Source organism: Macaca thibetana, chromosome 11, assembly GCF_024542745.1.
Source record: "Macaca thibetana thibetana isolate TM-01 chromosome 11, ASM2454274v1, whole genome shotgun sequence".
Classification (NCBI taxonomy): Eukaryota; Metazoa; Chordata; class Mammalia; order Primates; family Cercopithecidae; genus Macaca; species Macaca thibetana.
In genome coordinates, this window is record NC_065588.1 from 17,350,490 (window position 1) to 17,363,080 (window position 12,591).

Here is a 12,591-nt window from a genome sequence, read left to right on the forward strand (position 1 = left end):
GAGCTTCTGGGTAGACTATGGGGTTTTCGAGGTATAGAATCATGTCGTCTGTAAAGAGAGACAATTTGACTTCCTCTTTTCCTGTTTGGATGCTTGTTACTTCCTTCTTTTGCCTGATTGATCACACTAGGACTTCCAGTACTATGTTGAATAGGAGTAGTGAGAGTGGACATACTTGTCTTAGACTGGTTCTCAAGGTGAATGATTCTAGTTTTTGCCCATTCAGTATGATGTTGGCTGTGGGTTTGTTATAAATGGCTCTTATTATTTTGAGGTATGTTCCTTCAATGCTTAGTTTGTTGAGGGTTTTTAATATGAAGAATGTTGGATTTTATTGAAGGCTTTTTCTGAATTCATTGAGATGATCATGTGGTTTTTGTCTTTAGTTCTGTTAATGAGATGAATCATATTTATTGACATGCATATCTTAAGCAAATCTTGCATCCCAAGGGTAAAGTCTACTTGATTATGGTGTATTAGCTCTTTGATGTGCTTTTGAGTTTGGCTTGCTAGTATTTTGTTGAGTATTTTTGCATCTAGGTTCATCAGGGATATGAAATTTTCTTTTTTGGTATTGTCTTTGCTAGATTTTGGTATCAGAAAGATACTGACCTCATAAAATTAATTAGAGAGGAATCCTTCCTCCTTGATGTTTTGGAAAAATTTCAATAGGATTGTTACCAGCTCTTCTTTTTGTATGAAATTACATCCTTTGCAGCAACATGGAAGCAGCTGGAGGCCATTTTCCTGAGTGAATTAAAGCAGGATCAGAGAACCAAACACTGAATGTTCTGACTTACAAGCGAGAGCTAGACATTGAGTACACATGGACACAAACATAGGGGCAATAGACACTGGGGCCTACTTGAGGCAAGAAGTTAGGAGGAGGGTAAAGCATTGAAAAACAGTCTATCAGATATTATGCTTACTACCTTGCTGATGAAATCATTTGTACACCAAACACCAAAAACACACAACTTACCATATAACGAACCTGCACACATACTCCCACGAACCTAAAGGTTGAGATTAGAAAAATAAAGTATGTGTACCAACTTTATTTTTTAAATTTCATATATAACACAGACACACACAATGGAATATTATTCAGCCTTAAAAGTAAAGGCGGAGGTTCCAAGATGGCCAAATAGGAACAGCTCCAGTCTACAGCTACTAGTGTGAGCGACGCAGAAGATGGCTGATTTCTGCATTTCCAACTGAGGTACCAGGTTCATCTCACTGGGGCTTGTCAGACAGTGGGTGCAGCCCACGGAGCCTGAGTCAAAGCAGGGAGGGGCATCGCCTCACCTGGGAAGTGCAAAGGGTCAGGGAATTCCCTTTCCTAGCCAAGGGAAGCCATGACAGATGGTACCTGGAAAATCGGGACACTCCCACCCTAATACTGCACTTTTCCAATAGTCTTAGCAAACGGCACACCAGGAGATTATATACCATACCTGGCTCGGAGGGTCCCACGCCCACAGAGCCTCGCTCACTGCTAGCACAGCAGTCTGAGATCTAACTGCAAGGTGGCAGTGAGGCTGTGGGAGGGGTGTCTGCAGTTGCTGAGGCTTGAGTAGGTAAACAAAGCAGCCAGGAAGCTTGAATTGAGTGGAGCCCACTGCAGCTCAAGGAGGCCTGCCTGCCTCTGTAGACTCCACCTCTGGGGGCAGGGCATAACTAGACAAAAGGCAGCAGAAACTTCTGTAGACTTAAACATCCCTTTCTGACAGCTTTGAAGAGAGTAGTGGTGCTCCCAGCATGGAGTTTGAGATCTGAGAACGAACAGACTGCCTCCTCAAGTGGGTCCCTGACCCCCAAGTAGCCTAACTGGGAGACACCTCCCAGTACGGGCCGACTGACACCTCATATGGCTGTGTGCCCCTCTGAGACAAAGCTTCCAGAGGATGGATCAGGCAGCAACATTTTCCGTTCTGAAATATTTGCTGTTCTGCCGCGTCCGCTGGTGATACCCAGGTAAATAGGGTCTGGAGTGGACCTCCAGCAAACTCCAACAGACCTTCAGTTGAGGGTCCTGACTGTTAGAAGGAAAACAAACAAACAGAAAGGACATTCACACCATCTGTATGTCACCATCATCAAAGACCAAAGGTAAATAAAACCACAAAGATGGGGAGAAACCAGAGCAGAAAAGCTGAAAATTCTAAAAACCAAAGCACCTCTTCTCCTCCAAAGGAACACAGCTCCTCACCAGCAACAGAACAAAGCTGGATAGAGAATGACTTTGACGAGTTGAGAGAAGAAGGCTTCAGATGATCAGTAATAACAAACTTCTCCAAACTAAAGGAGGATGTTTGACCCATCACAAAGAAGCTAAAAGTCTTGAAAAAAGATTAGACGAATGTCTAACTAGAATAAACAGCACAGAGAAGACCTTAAATGACCCGATGGAGTGGAAAACCATGGCACAAGAACTGGGTAACACATACACAAGCTTCAGTAGCCGATTTTACAAATGGAAGAAAGGGTATCAGTGATTGAAGATCAAATTAATGAAATGAAGTGAGAAGAGAAGTTTAGAGAAAAAAGAATGAACAGAAATGAACAAAGCCTCCAAGAAATATGGGACTATGTGAAAAGACCAAATCTACATCTGATTGGTGTACCTGAAAGTGATGGGGAGAATGGAACCAAGTCGGAAAACACTCTTCAAGATATTATCCAGGAGAACTTCCCCAACCTAGCAAGGCAGGCAAACATTCAAATTCGGGAAATACAGAGAACACCACAAAGATACTCCTGGAGGAGAGCAACTAAAAGACAAATAATTGTCAGATTCACCAAAGTAGAAATGAAGGAAAAATGTTAAGGGTAGCCAGAGAGAAAGGTCAGGTTACCCACAAAGGGAAGCCCATCAGACTAACAGCAGATCTCTCAGCAGAAACTCTACAAGCCAGAAGAGAATATTGAACATTCTTAAAGAAAAGAATTTTCAACCCAGAATTTCATATCCAGCCAAACTAAGCTTCATAAGTGAAGGAGAAATAAAATTCTTTACAGACAAGCAAATTCCGAGAGATTTTGTCACCACCAAGCCTCCCTTACAAGAGCTCCTGAAGGAAGCACTAAACATGGAAAGGAACAACTGGTACCAGTCACTGCAAAAACATGCCAAATTATAAGGACCGTCAATGGTAGCAAGAAACTGCATCAACTAACGAACAAAATAACCAGCTAACATCATAATGACACTATCAAATTCACACGTAACAATCTTAACCTTAAATGCAAATGGGCTAAATGCTCCAATTAAAAGACACACACTGGAAAATTGGATAAAGAGTCAAGACCCATCAGTGTGCTCTATTCAGGAGACCCATCTCATGTGCAGAGACACACATAGGCTCAAAATAAAGGGATGGAGGAAGATCTACCAAGCACATGAAGAAAAAAAAAAAAAAGCAGGGATTGCAATCCTAGTCTCTGATAAAACAGACTTTAAACCAACAAAGATCAAAAGAGACAAAAAAGGCCATTACATAATGGCAAAGGGATCAATTCAACAAGAAGAGCCAACTATCTTAAATATATATGCACCCAATACAGAAGCATCCAGATTCATAAAGCAAGTCCTTAGAGACCTACAAAGAGAATTAGACTCCCACATAATAATAATAGGAGAGTTTAAAACCCCACTGTCAACATTAGACAGACCAGTGAGACAGAAAATTAACAAGGATATCCAGGAATTGAACTCAGCTCTGCACTAAGTAGATCTAATAGACATCTACAGAACTCTCCACCCCAAATCAACAGAATATACATTCTTCTCACCACCACATCACACTTATTCCAAAATTGACCACGTAGTTGGAAGCACTCCTCAGCAAATGTAAAAGAACAGAAAATATAACAAACTCTCTCTCAGACCACAGTGCAATCAAACTAGGACTCAGGATTAAGAAACTCACTCAAAACTTCTCAATTACATAGAAACTGAACAACCTGCTCCTGAATGACTACTGGGTACATAATGAAATGAAGGCAGAAATAAAGATGTTCTTTGAAACCAATGAGAACAAAGATACAACATACCAGAATCTCTGGGACACATTTAAAGCAGTGTGTAGAGGGAAATTTATAGCACTAAATGCCCACAAGAGAAAGCAGGAAAGATCTATAAATTGACACCCTAAAATCACAATTAAAAGACCTAGAGAAGCAAGAGCAAACACATTCAAAAGCTAGCAGAAGGTAAGAAATAAGTAAGATCAGAGCAGAACTGGAGGAGATAGAGACACAAAAATCCCTTCAAAAAATCAATGAACCCAGAGTTGGTTTTTTGAAAAGATCAACAAAACTGATAGACTGCTAGCAAGACTAATAAAGAAGAAAAGAGAGAAGAATCCAACAGACACAATAAAAAATGATAAAAGGGATATCACCACCGATCCCACAGAAATACAAACTACCATCAGAGAAGGCTATAAACACCTCTACACAAAAAAACTAGAAAATCCAGAAGAAACGGGTAAATTCCTGGATACATACACCCTCCTAAGACTAAACCAGGAAGAAGTTGAATCCCTGAATAGACAAATAACAGGCTCTGAAGTTGAGGCAATAATTAATAGCCTATCAACCAAAAAAAAAAAAAAAGTTCAGGACCAGATGGATTCACAGCCAAATGCTACCAGAGGTACAAAAAGGAGCTGGTACCATTCCTTCTGAAACTATTCCAATCAATAGAAAAAGAGGGAATCCTTCCTAACTCATTTTATGAGGCCAACATGATCCTGATAACAAAGTCTGGCAGAGACACACACAAAAAAGAGAATATTAGACCACTATTCCTGATGAACATTGATGTAAAAATCCTCAGTAAAATACTGGCAAACTGAATCCAGTAGCAGATAAAAAAGCTTTTCCACCATGATCAAGTTGGCTTCATCCCTGGGATGCAAGGTTGGTTCATCATACACAAGTCAATACATGTAATTCATCATATCAGTAGAACCAGAGACAAAAACCGCATGATTATCTCAATAGATGCAGAAAAGGCCTTCGACAAAATTCAACAGCCCTTCATGCTAAAAACTCTCAATAAACTAGGTATTGATGGGACATATCTCAAAATAATAAGAGCTATTTATGACAAACCCACAGCTAATATCATACTCAATGGGCAAAAACTGGAAGCATTCCCTTTGAAAACTGGCACAGGACAGGGATGCCGTCTCTCACCACTCCTATTCAACACAGTGTTGGAAGTTCTGGTCAGGACAATCAGGCAAGAGAAAGAAATAGATGGTATTCAATTAGGAAAAGAGGAAGTCAAATTGTCCCTGTTTGCAGATGACATGAATGTATATTTAGAAAATGCCACTGTCTCAGCCCAAAATCTCCTTAAGCTAATAAGAAACTTCAGCAAAGTCTCAGGATACAAAATCAATGTGCAAAATTCACAAGCATTCCTATACACCAATAACAGACAAACAGAGAGCCAAATCATGAGTGAACTACCATTCACAATTGCTTCAAAGATAATAAAGTACCTAGGAATATAACTTACGAGGGATGTGAAGGACCTCTTCAAGGAAAACTACAAATCACTGCTCAATGAAATAAAAGAGGACACAAAAAAATGGAAGAACATTCCATGCTCATGGATAGGAAGAATCAATATCATGAAAATGGCCATACTGCCCAAAGTACTTTGCCAAAAGTAATTTATAGATTCAATGCCATCTCCATGAAGCTACCAATGATTTTCTTCACAGAATTGGAAAAAAACTACTTTAAAGTTCAAATGGAACCAAAAAAGAGCCTGCATTGCCAAGACAATCCTAAGTCAAAAGAACAAAGCTGGAGACATCATGCTACCTGACTTCAAACTATACTACAAGGCTACAGTAACCAAAACAGCATGGTACTGGTACCAAAACAGATATATAGACCAATGGAACAGAACAGAGTCCTCAGAAATAATACCACATATCTACCACCATCTGATCTTTGACAAACCTGACAAAAACAATGGATGGGGAAAGGATTCCCTATTTAATAAATGGTGCTTTGAAAACCGGCTAGCCATATATAGAAAGCTGAAACTGGATCCTTTCCTTATACCTTATGCAAAAATTAATTCAAGATGGATTAAAGACTTAAATATTAAACCTAAAACCATAAAAACCCTAGTAGAAATCCTAGGCAGTACCATTCAGGACATAGGCATGGGCAAGGACTTCATGACTAAAACACCAAAAACAATGGCAACAAAAGCCAAAATTGACAAATGGGATCTAATTAAACTAAACAGCTTCTGCACAGCAAAAGAAACTACCATCGGAGTGAACAGGCAACCTATAGAATGGGAGAAAATTTTTACAATCTACCCATCTGACAAAGGGCTAATATTGAGAATCTACAAAGAACTTAAACAAATTTACGAGAAAAAATCAAACGACCCCATGAAAAATTGGGTGAAGGATATGAACAGACACTTCTTAAAAGAAGACACGTATGCAGCCAACAGACATATTAAAAAATGCTCACCATCACTGGCCATCAGAGAAATGCAAATCAAAACCACAATGAGATACCATCTCACACCAGTTAGAATGGTGATCATTAAAAAGTCAGGAAACAACAGGTGCTGGAGAGAATGTGGAAAAATAGGAACACTTTTACACTGTTGGTGGGACTGTAAACTAATTCAACCATTGTGGAAGATAGTGTGGCAATTCCTCCAGGATCTAGAACTAGCAATACCATTTGACCCAGCCATCCCATTACTGGGTATATACCCAAAGGATTATAAATCATGCTGCTATAAAGGCACATGCACACGTATATTTATTGTGGCACTATTGATAATAGCAAAGACTTGGATCCAACCCAAATGACCATCACTGATAGACTGGATTAAGGAAATGTGGCGCCTATACACCATGGAATACTATGCAGCCATAAAAAAGGATGAATTCATGTCCTTCGTAGGGACAGGTATGAAGCTAGAAACCATCATTCTGAGCAAACTGTCACAAGGACAGAAAACCAAATACCACATGTTCTCACTCATAGGTGGGAATTGAACAATGTTAATACCGGGGCACAAGATGGGGAACATCACATACTGGGCCCTGTCGTGGGTAAGGGGAGTGGGGAGGGATATCATTTGGAGATATACCTAATGTAAATGACTAGTTAATGGGTGCAGCACACCAACCTGGCACATGTATACATATGTAACAAACCTGCACGTTGTGCACATGTAACCTAGAACTTAAAGTATTGTAATACTAAAAAAAAAAAAAGATCATGTAATAAACCTAATTTTTAAAAACAAAAAAGTAGCTAGTTCATTTTCACTATTTTATAATATTCCCTTAAATAAATACACAAAAATTATCAAACAAAAAATAAAGGCATACTGGCATGTGCTATCGTGTGAATGAATGTGATGGATATTGTGTTAACTGAAATTAGTCAGTCACAAAAAGACAAATACTGTACTATTTCACTTTTATAAGGAATCTAAAGTAGTTAAACTCATAGAAACAGAAAGCAGAGTAGTGAATACCAAGGGCTAGGATGGAGGGCAGTGTTTCATGAATAAAGCCTTTGGTTTGCAAAATGAAAAACCTGTGGAAATCTGGCTCACAACAATGTGAATATACTTCATATCACCAAACTGTACACTTAAAAATAGTTAAAATGGATCTTTTCCAGCTGGAACCATGGAGGATAATGAAGAGAAGACAAAGCAGGCTTCTGTTGTGGCAGAAATCTTTAAGAAAAAGTGAAGAAATTTTGCAGAGCTGAAGATCAAGTACCTGAGAAAGAAGTTTACCCATAAATGCTTTGAAAGGGATGAAGAAGACATATCTATGAAGAAACTAAAGGAATATGAGCAGATGTACACAACTGAGATTTGGATGACTAGGCTGACAAGAAAAGTTGGCAACTTTTACATACCTGCAGAACCCAAATTGCCATTTGTCATCAGGACCAGAAGTATCAATGTTGTGAGACCAAAGGTCCAAAAGGTGTTGCAGCTTCTTCCCCTTTGTCAGATCATCAATGCAACCTTTGTTAAGCTCAACAATGCTTCAGTTAACATGCTGAGGATTGTAGAACCTTATAGGGCATTGGGGTACCTGAACAGGAAGTTAGTAAATGAACTAATCAACAGGTGTGGTGATGTCAAAATCAGTAAGAGGCAAATTGCCTTGACAGATATCACTTAGGTTGCTTGAAGTCTTGGTGAATATTGGTATCATTTGCATGGGGCGTCTGATTCATGAGATCTATACTCTTGGAAAATGCTTCAAGTAAGCCTTCAAATCATCTTCTCCAAGAAGTGGAATAAAAAAAAAGAACACCCATTTTGTTGAAGGGAGAGATTCTGGCAACAGGGAAGACCAGATCAACAGGTTTATTAGAGGGACAAATTAAAGGGTCTACTATGATTATTCTTATAATCTCTCTCTCTTTCTCTCTCTGTCTCTCTCTATATATTTTATTCTCTTTCTTTCTTTTATTTTTTTCTTTATGTTTGTATGCATTTTTCCTGCTTTGTTTTCTGAGAACTGAAGTATGTTTGTTGATCTCTTTCAGCAGTTTTGGAAAATTCCCTACCACGTTTTTTTCAAAACTACTACTATCTCATCTTTCTATCTTCTCTTTATTGTACTTGTTACATAAAGGCTAAATTTTGGCTTTATTCAGATATTCCTTGAGTTATCTTCTGTTTTCCCCATTATTTTTATTTCTACTCTATTTTATTTTATTATAGTAATGGAAACTATTGTTTTAATAAGAGAATTCAAATGCTACACTAGATAGCATGTACACAAAAGAAGGCAATAATGGAGGAACAGAAGACAAAGAAGGATATTAGGCATATGGAAATTAATTACATGGTAATACGACAGATGTAAATTCTACCTTATCAGTATGACAATAATTTATTTTTGCTATTGTTTTTTAAATTTCAACTTTAGTTTTAGATACAGAGGGTGCATGTACAGTTTTTTATGTGGGAATATTGTGTGACACTGAGGTTTTGGGTACATATCCCATCACTCAGGTAGTGAGCGTAGTATCTGATAGGTAGTTTTTCCACCCATGCCCCTGCCTCCCTCTCCACTCTAGTAGCATGCTGTGTCTATTGTTGCCATGTCTATATCCATGTCAGCTCGTGTTTAGTTTCCACTTACAAGTGAGAACATATGGCATTTGGTTTTCTGTTCCTGCATTCATTTGCTTAGGATTATGGTCTCCAATTGTACCTATGTTGCTGCAAAGGACAAGATTCTTTTTTATTGCTGCATATTCCTTGGTGTCTATGTACCACATTTAAAATCCAATCTAACATTGATGGGCTCCTCGGTTGATTCCATGTCTTTGCTATTGTGAACAGTGCAGTGATGAACATACAGGTGCATGCGTCTTTTTGGTTGAATGATTTATTTTCCTTTGAATAGATACCCAGTAATGGTACTGCTGGGTCAAATTGTAGTTCTGCTCTAAGTTCTTTGAGAAATCTCCAAACTGCTTTCCACAGTGGCTGAACTAAATTACCCTCCCATCAACAATGTCTAAGCATTCCCTTTTCTCCAGAGCCTTAATATCATCTGTTGTTTTTTGACTTTTTGATAATAGTCATTCTGACTGGTGTGAGATGGTATCTCATTGTGATTTTGATTTGCATTTCTCCAATAATTACAAATGATGAACATTTTTTCGTATTTTTTTGGCTGCTTATATCTCTTCTTTTGAAAAGTGGCTGCTTATGCCCTTTGCCCATTCTTTTTAATGGAGTTGTTTTTGTATGTAGATTTGTTTACATTATCTATGAATTCTGGATATTAGGCCTTAGATGCATAGTTTGTGAATCTCTTATCCCATTCCACAGGTTTCTATTTACTGCTTCGATAGTTTCTTTGGCTGTGTGGAAGCTCTTTAGTTTAATCTTAGGCTCCACTTGTCAATTTTTGTTGTTGCAATTGCTTTTGGGAACTTAGCCAAAAATTCTTTACAAAGGTCAGTGATAAGAAAAGTATTTCCTAGGCTGTCTTCTATGATTTTTATAGTTTGAAGTCTTCCATTTAAACATTTGATCCATTTTGAGTTGATTTCTGTATGTGGTGAACGGTAGGGGTCCAGCTTCACTCATCTGCATATGGCTAGCCAGTTATCCCAGCACCATTTATCAAATAAGGAGTCTTTTCCCCATTGCTTGTTTTGTTGGTCTTTTTGAGAATCAGATGAGAATCAGGCTGTATTTCTGAGTTTTGTATCCTGTTCCATTGGCCTCTCTCTCTCTCTATCTATATAACATATATTATATATTAAAACATATTAATATATTTATATATAATTATAACAAATAATAAATATATAATTATTATATATAATATATAATATAATAATATATATTATTATATAAATATATATCAATATATGATATATAATATAGATTTTATATATATTTTAAGAGTGCCATGCTCTTAGGGTTTCTGTAACTTTGGTGTTTAGTTTGAAGTTGGGTAGTGTGATGCCTCTGGCTTTGTTGTTTTAGCTTAGGAATGTTTTGGCTATTGTGACATCAATAGCATAGAATGTGGTGGCAGGGAAAAGTAAAAATGTGGAGTTTTGTATGCAATTAACATTATTATTACCTTAAAATTAAATCTATAACAATAAGATATTTAATGTAAGCCCTGTAGTAACCACAAAGAAAAAAAAGACGTAAGTAGAAACCCAAAGGATAAAGAGAAAGGAATCAAAACATGCCACTACAAAAAAATCAACAAATTATGAAGAAAAACAACAAGAGAGGAAGAAACAAATGAAGGAACTATAAAACATTCAAAAAACAGTGGGCCAAATGTCAATAGTAAATTTTAACTAATCAGTAATTATTTTAAATGTATGTTTGAGTTTAATAACACTGTTCTATATTATCTAAACTATAAATTAACTAAACTTTGAATTTTTTGACATCAGAGTTTGCATTTTTTAATTCTAGAATGTTCATTTGATTCTGTTTTACACATTCCAGTTCTTTGGTGATATTAATCTTTTCATGTATTTGATCTATCAATTCTTTTTTGTTTTCTGTGACATATTAATGATAATTATTTTCTGTTAAGTCCAAAATATCAAAAAACTGTGAATATCCATCTGTTTTCTGTTTTTTTTACATTAATTATAAGCCATATTTTCTTGCCACGTTGACTAGTAATTGTTGGCTGTGTGATGGACAGTGTTGAGATAATGTTAGTTTTCACCAAAAACGTTTTTATTTCTATTCTTTTTGAAAACTAGTAAGAGATTTATCATTTGAATTCAAACAAATGGTAGGAGCTTAGGTGTATTAAGATTCACACTTCCTTGTTCAGTCCCTATCTAGTACATGATTCTTTACATTGTCAGTTTGAATGTATGTTAGTTCTCCATTTTCTCAGCCCCAAAACATTAGGATATCTCAACTTGGATATTCAGATGTTTCAGCCCATTTCCTCAACTATATGGACTTAAAAATACATTAATGTTTGAAAAAAGTAATGAATTTTAACAATTTTTTGATTGCTATAATTTATAAAACTATAGGACATTTTACTTAGCCACTTAGAAGCTATTACTCTGACACCCTAGCCTCTGGTGGAGAAGAGTTTAGAAAATATCTAACAGAAAAACAAGTCACGTCTTTGAATCCTCATAAGTTTCCAATGTGTTTCACCAACAACTCATGATGGGTAAAGTTCTGTTGGCTACTCTTTCATCCCACAGATTTTTCTGCCTGAGCAAGTTTGATTTTTAATTCATAACAAGAATTTGCAAATAAGCAAATAAACTGCCTCAGATTATCAACTTACTTCAGAAAGTCCTTTTTCTCTATAAAATTCTTGTTAATCACCGGGTGCGGTGGCTCACGCCTGTAATCCCAGCACTTTGGGAGGCCGAGATGGGCAGATCACGAGGTCAGGAGATCGGACCATGCTGGCTAACACGGTGAAACCCCGTCTCTACTAAAAAATACAAAAAAAAATTAGCCGGGCGTGGTGAAGGGTGCCTGTAGTCCCAGCTACTTGGGAGGCTGAGGCAGGAGGATGGCGTGAACCTAGGAGGCAGAGCTTGCAGTGAGCTGAGATCACGCCACTGCACTTCAGCCTGGGCGACAGAGTGAGACTCTGTCTCAAAAAAAAAAAAAAAAAAAAAAAAATCTTGTTAATCTATTTTTTCGTTGCTTCAAGAGCACATGGGTATCATAAAAATATAATTAATATTTTTAATCCAAGTTTTCCTAGTTGTTGAACTCTAAGCTTTGGCCCATCATGACTTATTTAACACTTTCTCAAAAGCAAGATCCTTTTCTTAAATTTGATGTTAGGCAAAATTCTGGATATGTTTTTACAGTGAAAGTAGTTGAAAGCCTAATGATTTGTTAGTAGTGTCATTTTGCATCTCATGTTTTGTAAAATGCAATTTTTCAAAATGTGTCTTGTCAAAGAGACATGTTATATAGATGGACAGATAAATAAATAAATGATATTTTGAAAAATATCTAGATATTTTATATGTTTGTGCTCCTTATCATCGATTAAAATTTCCGGAGCCAGT

At 37.1% G+C, this 12,591-nt stretch overlaps 1 pseudogene; it reads left to right on the forward strand.

Moving 5' to 3' along the window:
- Positions 1–7,850: 7,850 nt before the first annotated feature.
- On the forward strand, positions 7,851–8,418 carry LOC126931565 (60S ribosomal protein L7-like; annotated as a pseudogene).
- Positions 8,419–12,591: the final 4,173 nt, after the last annotated feature.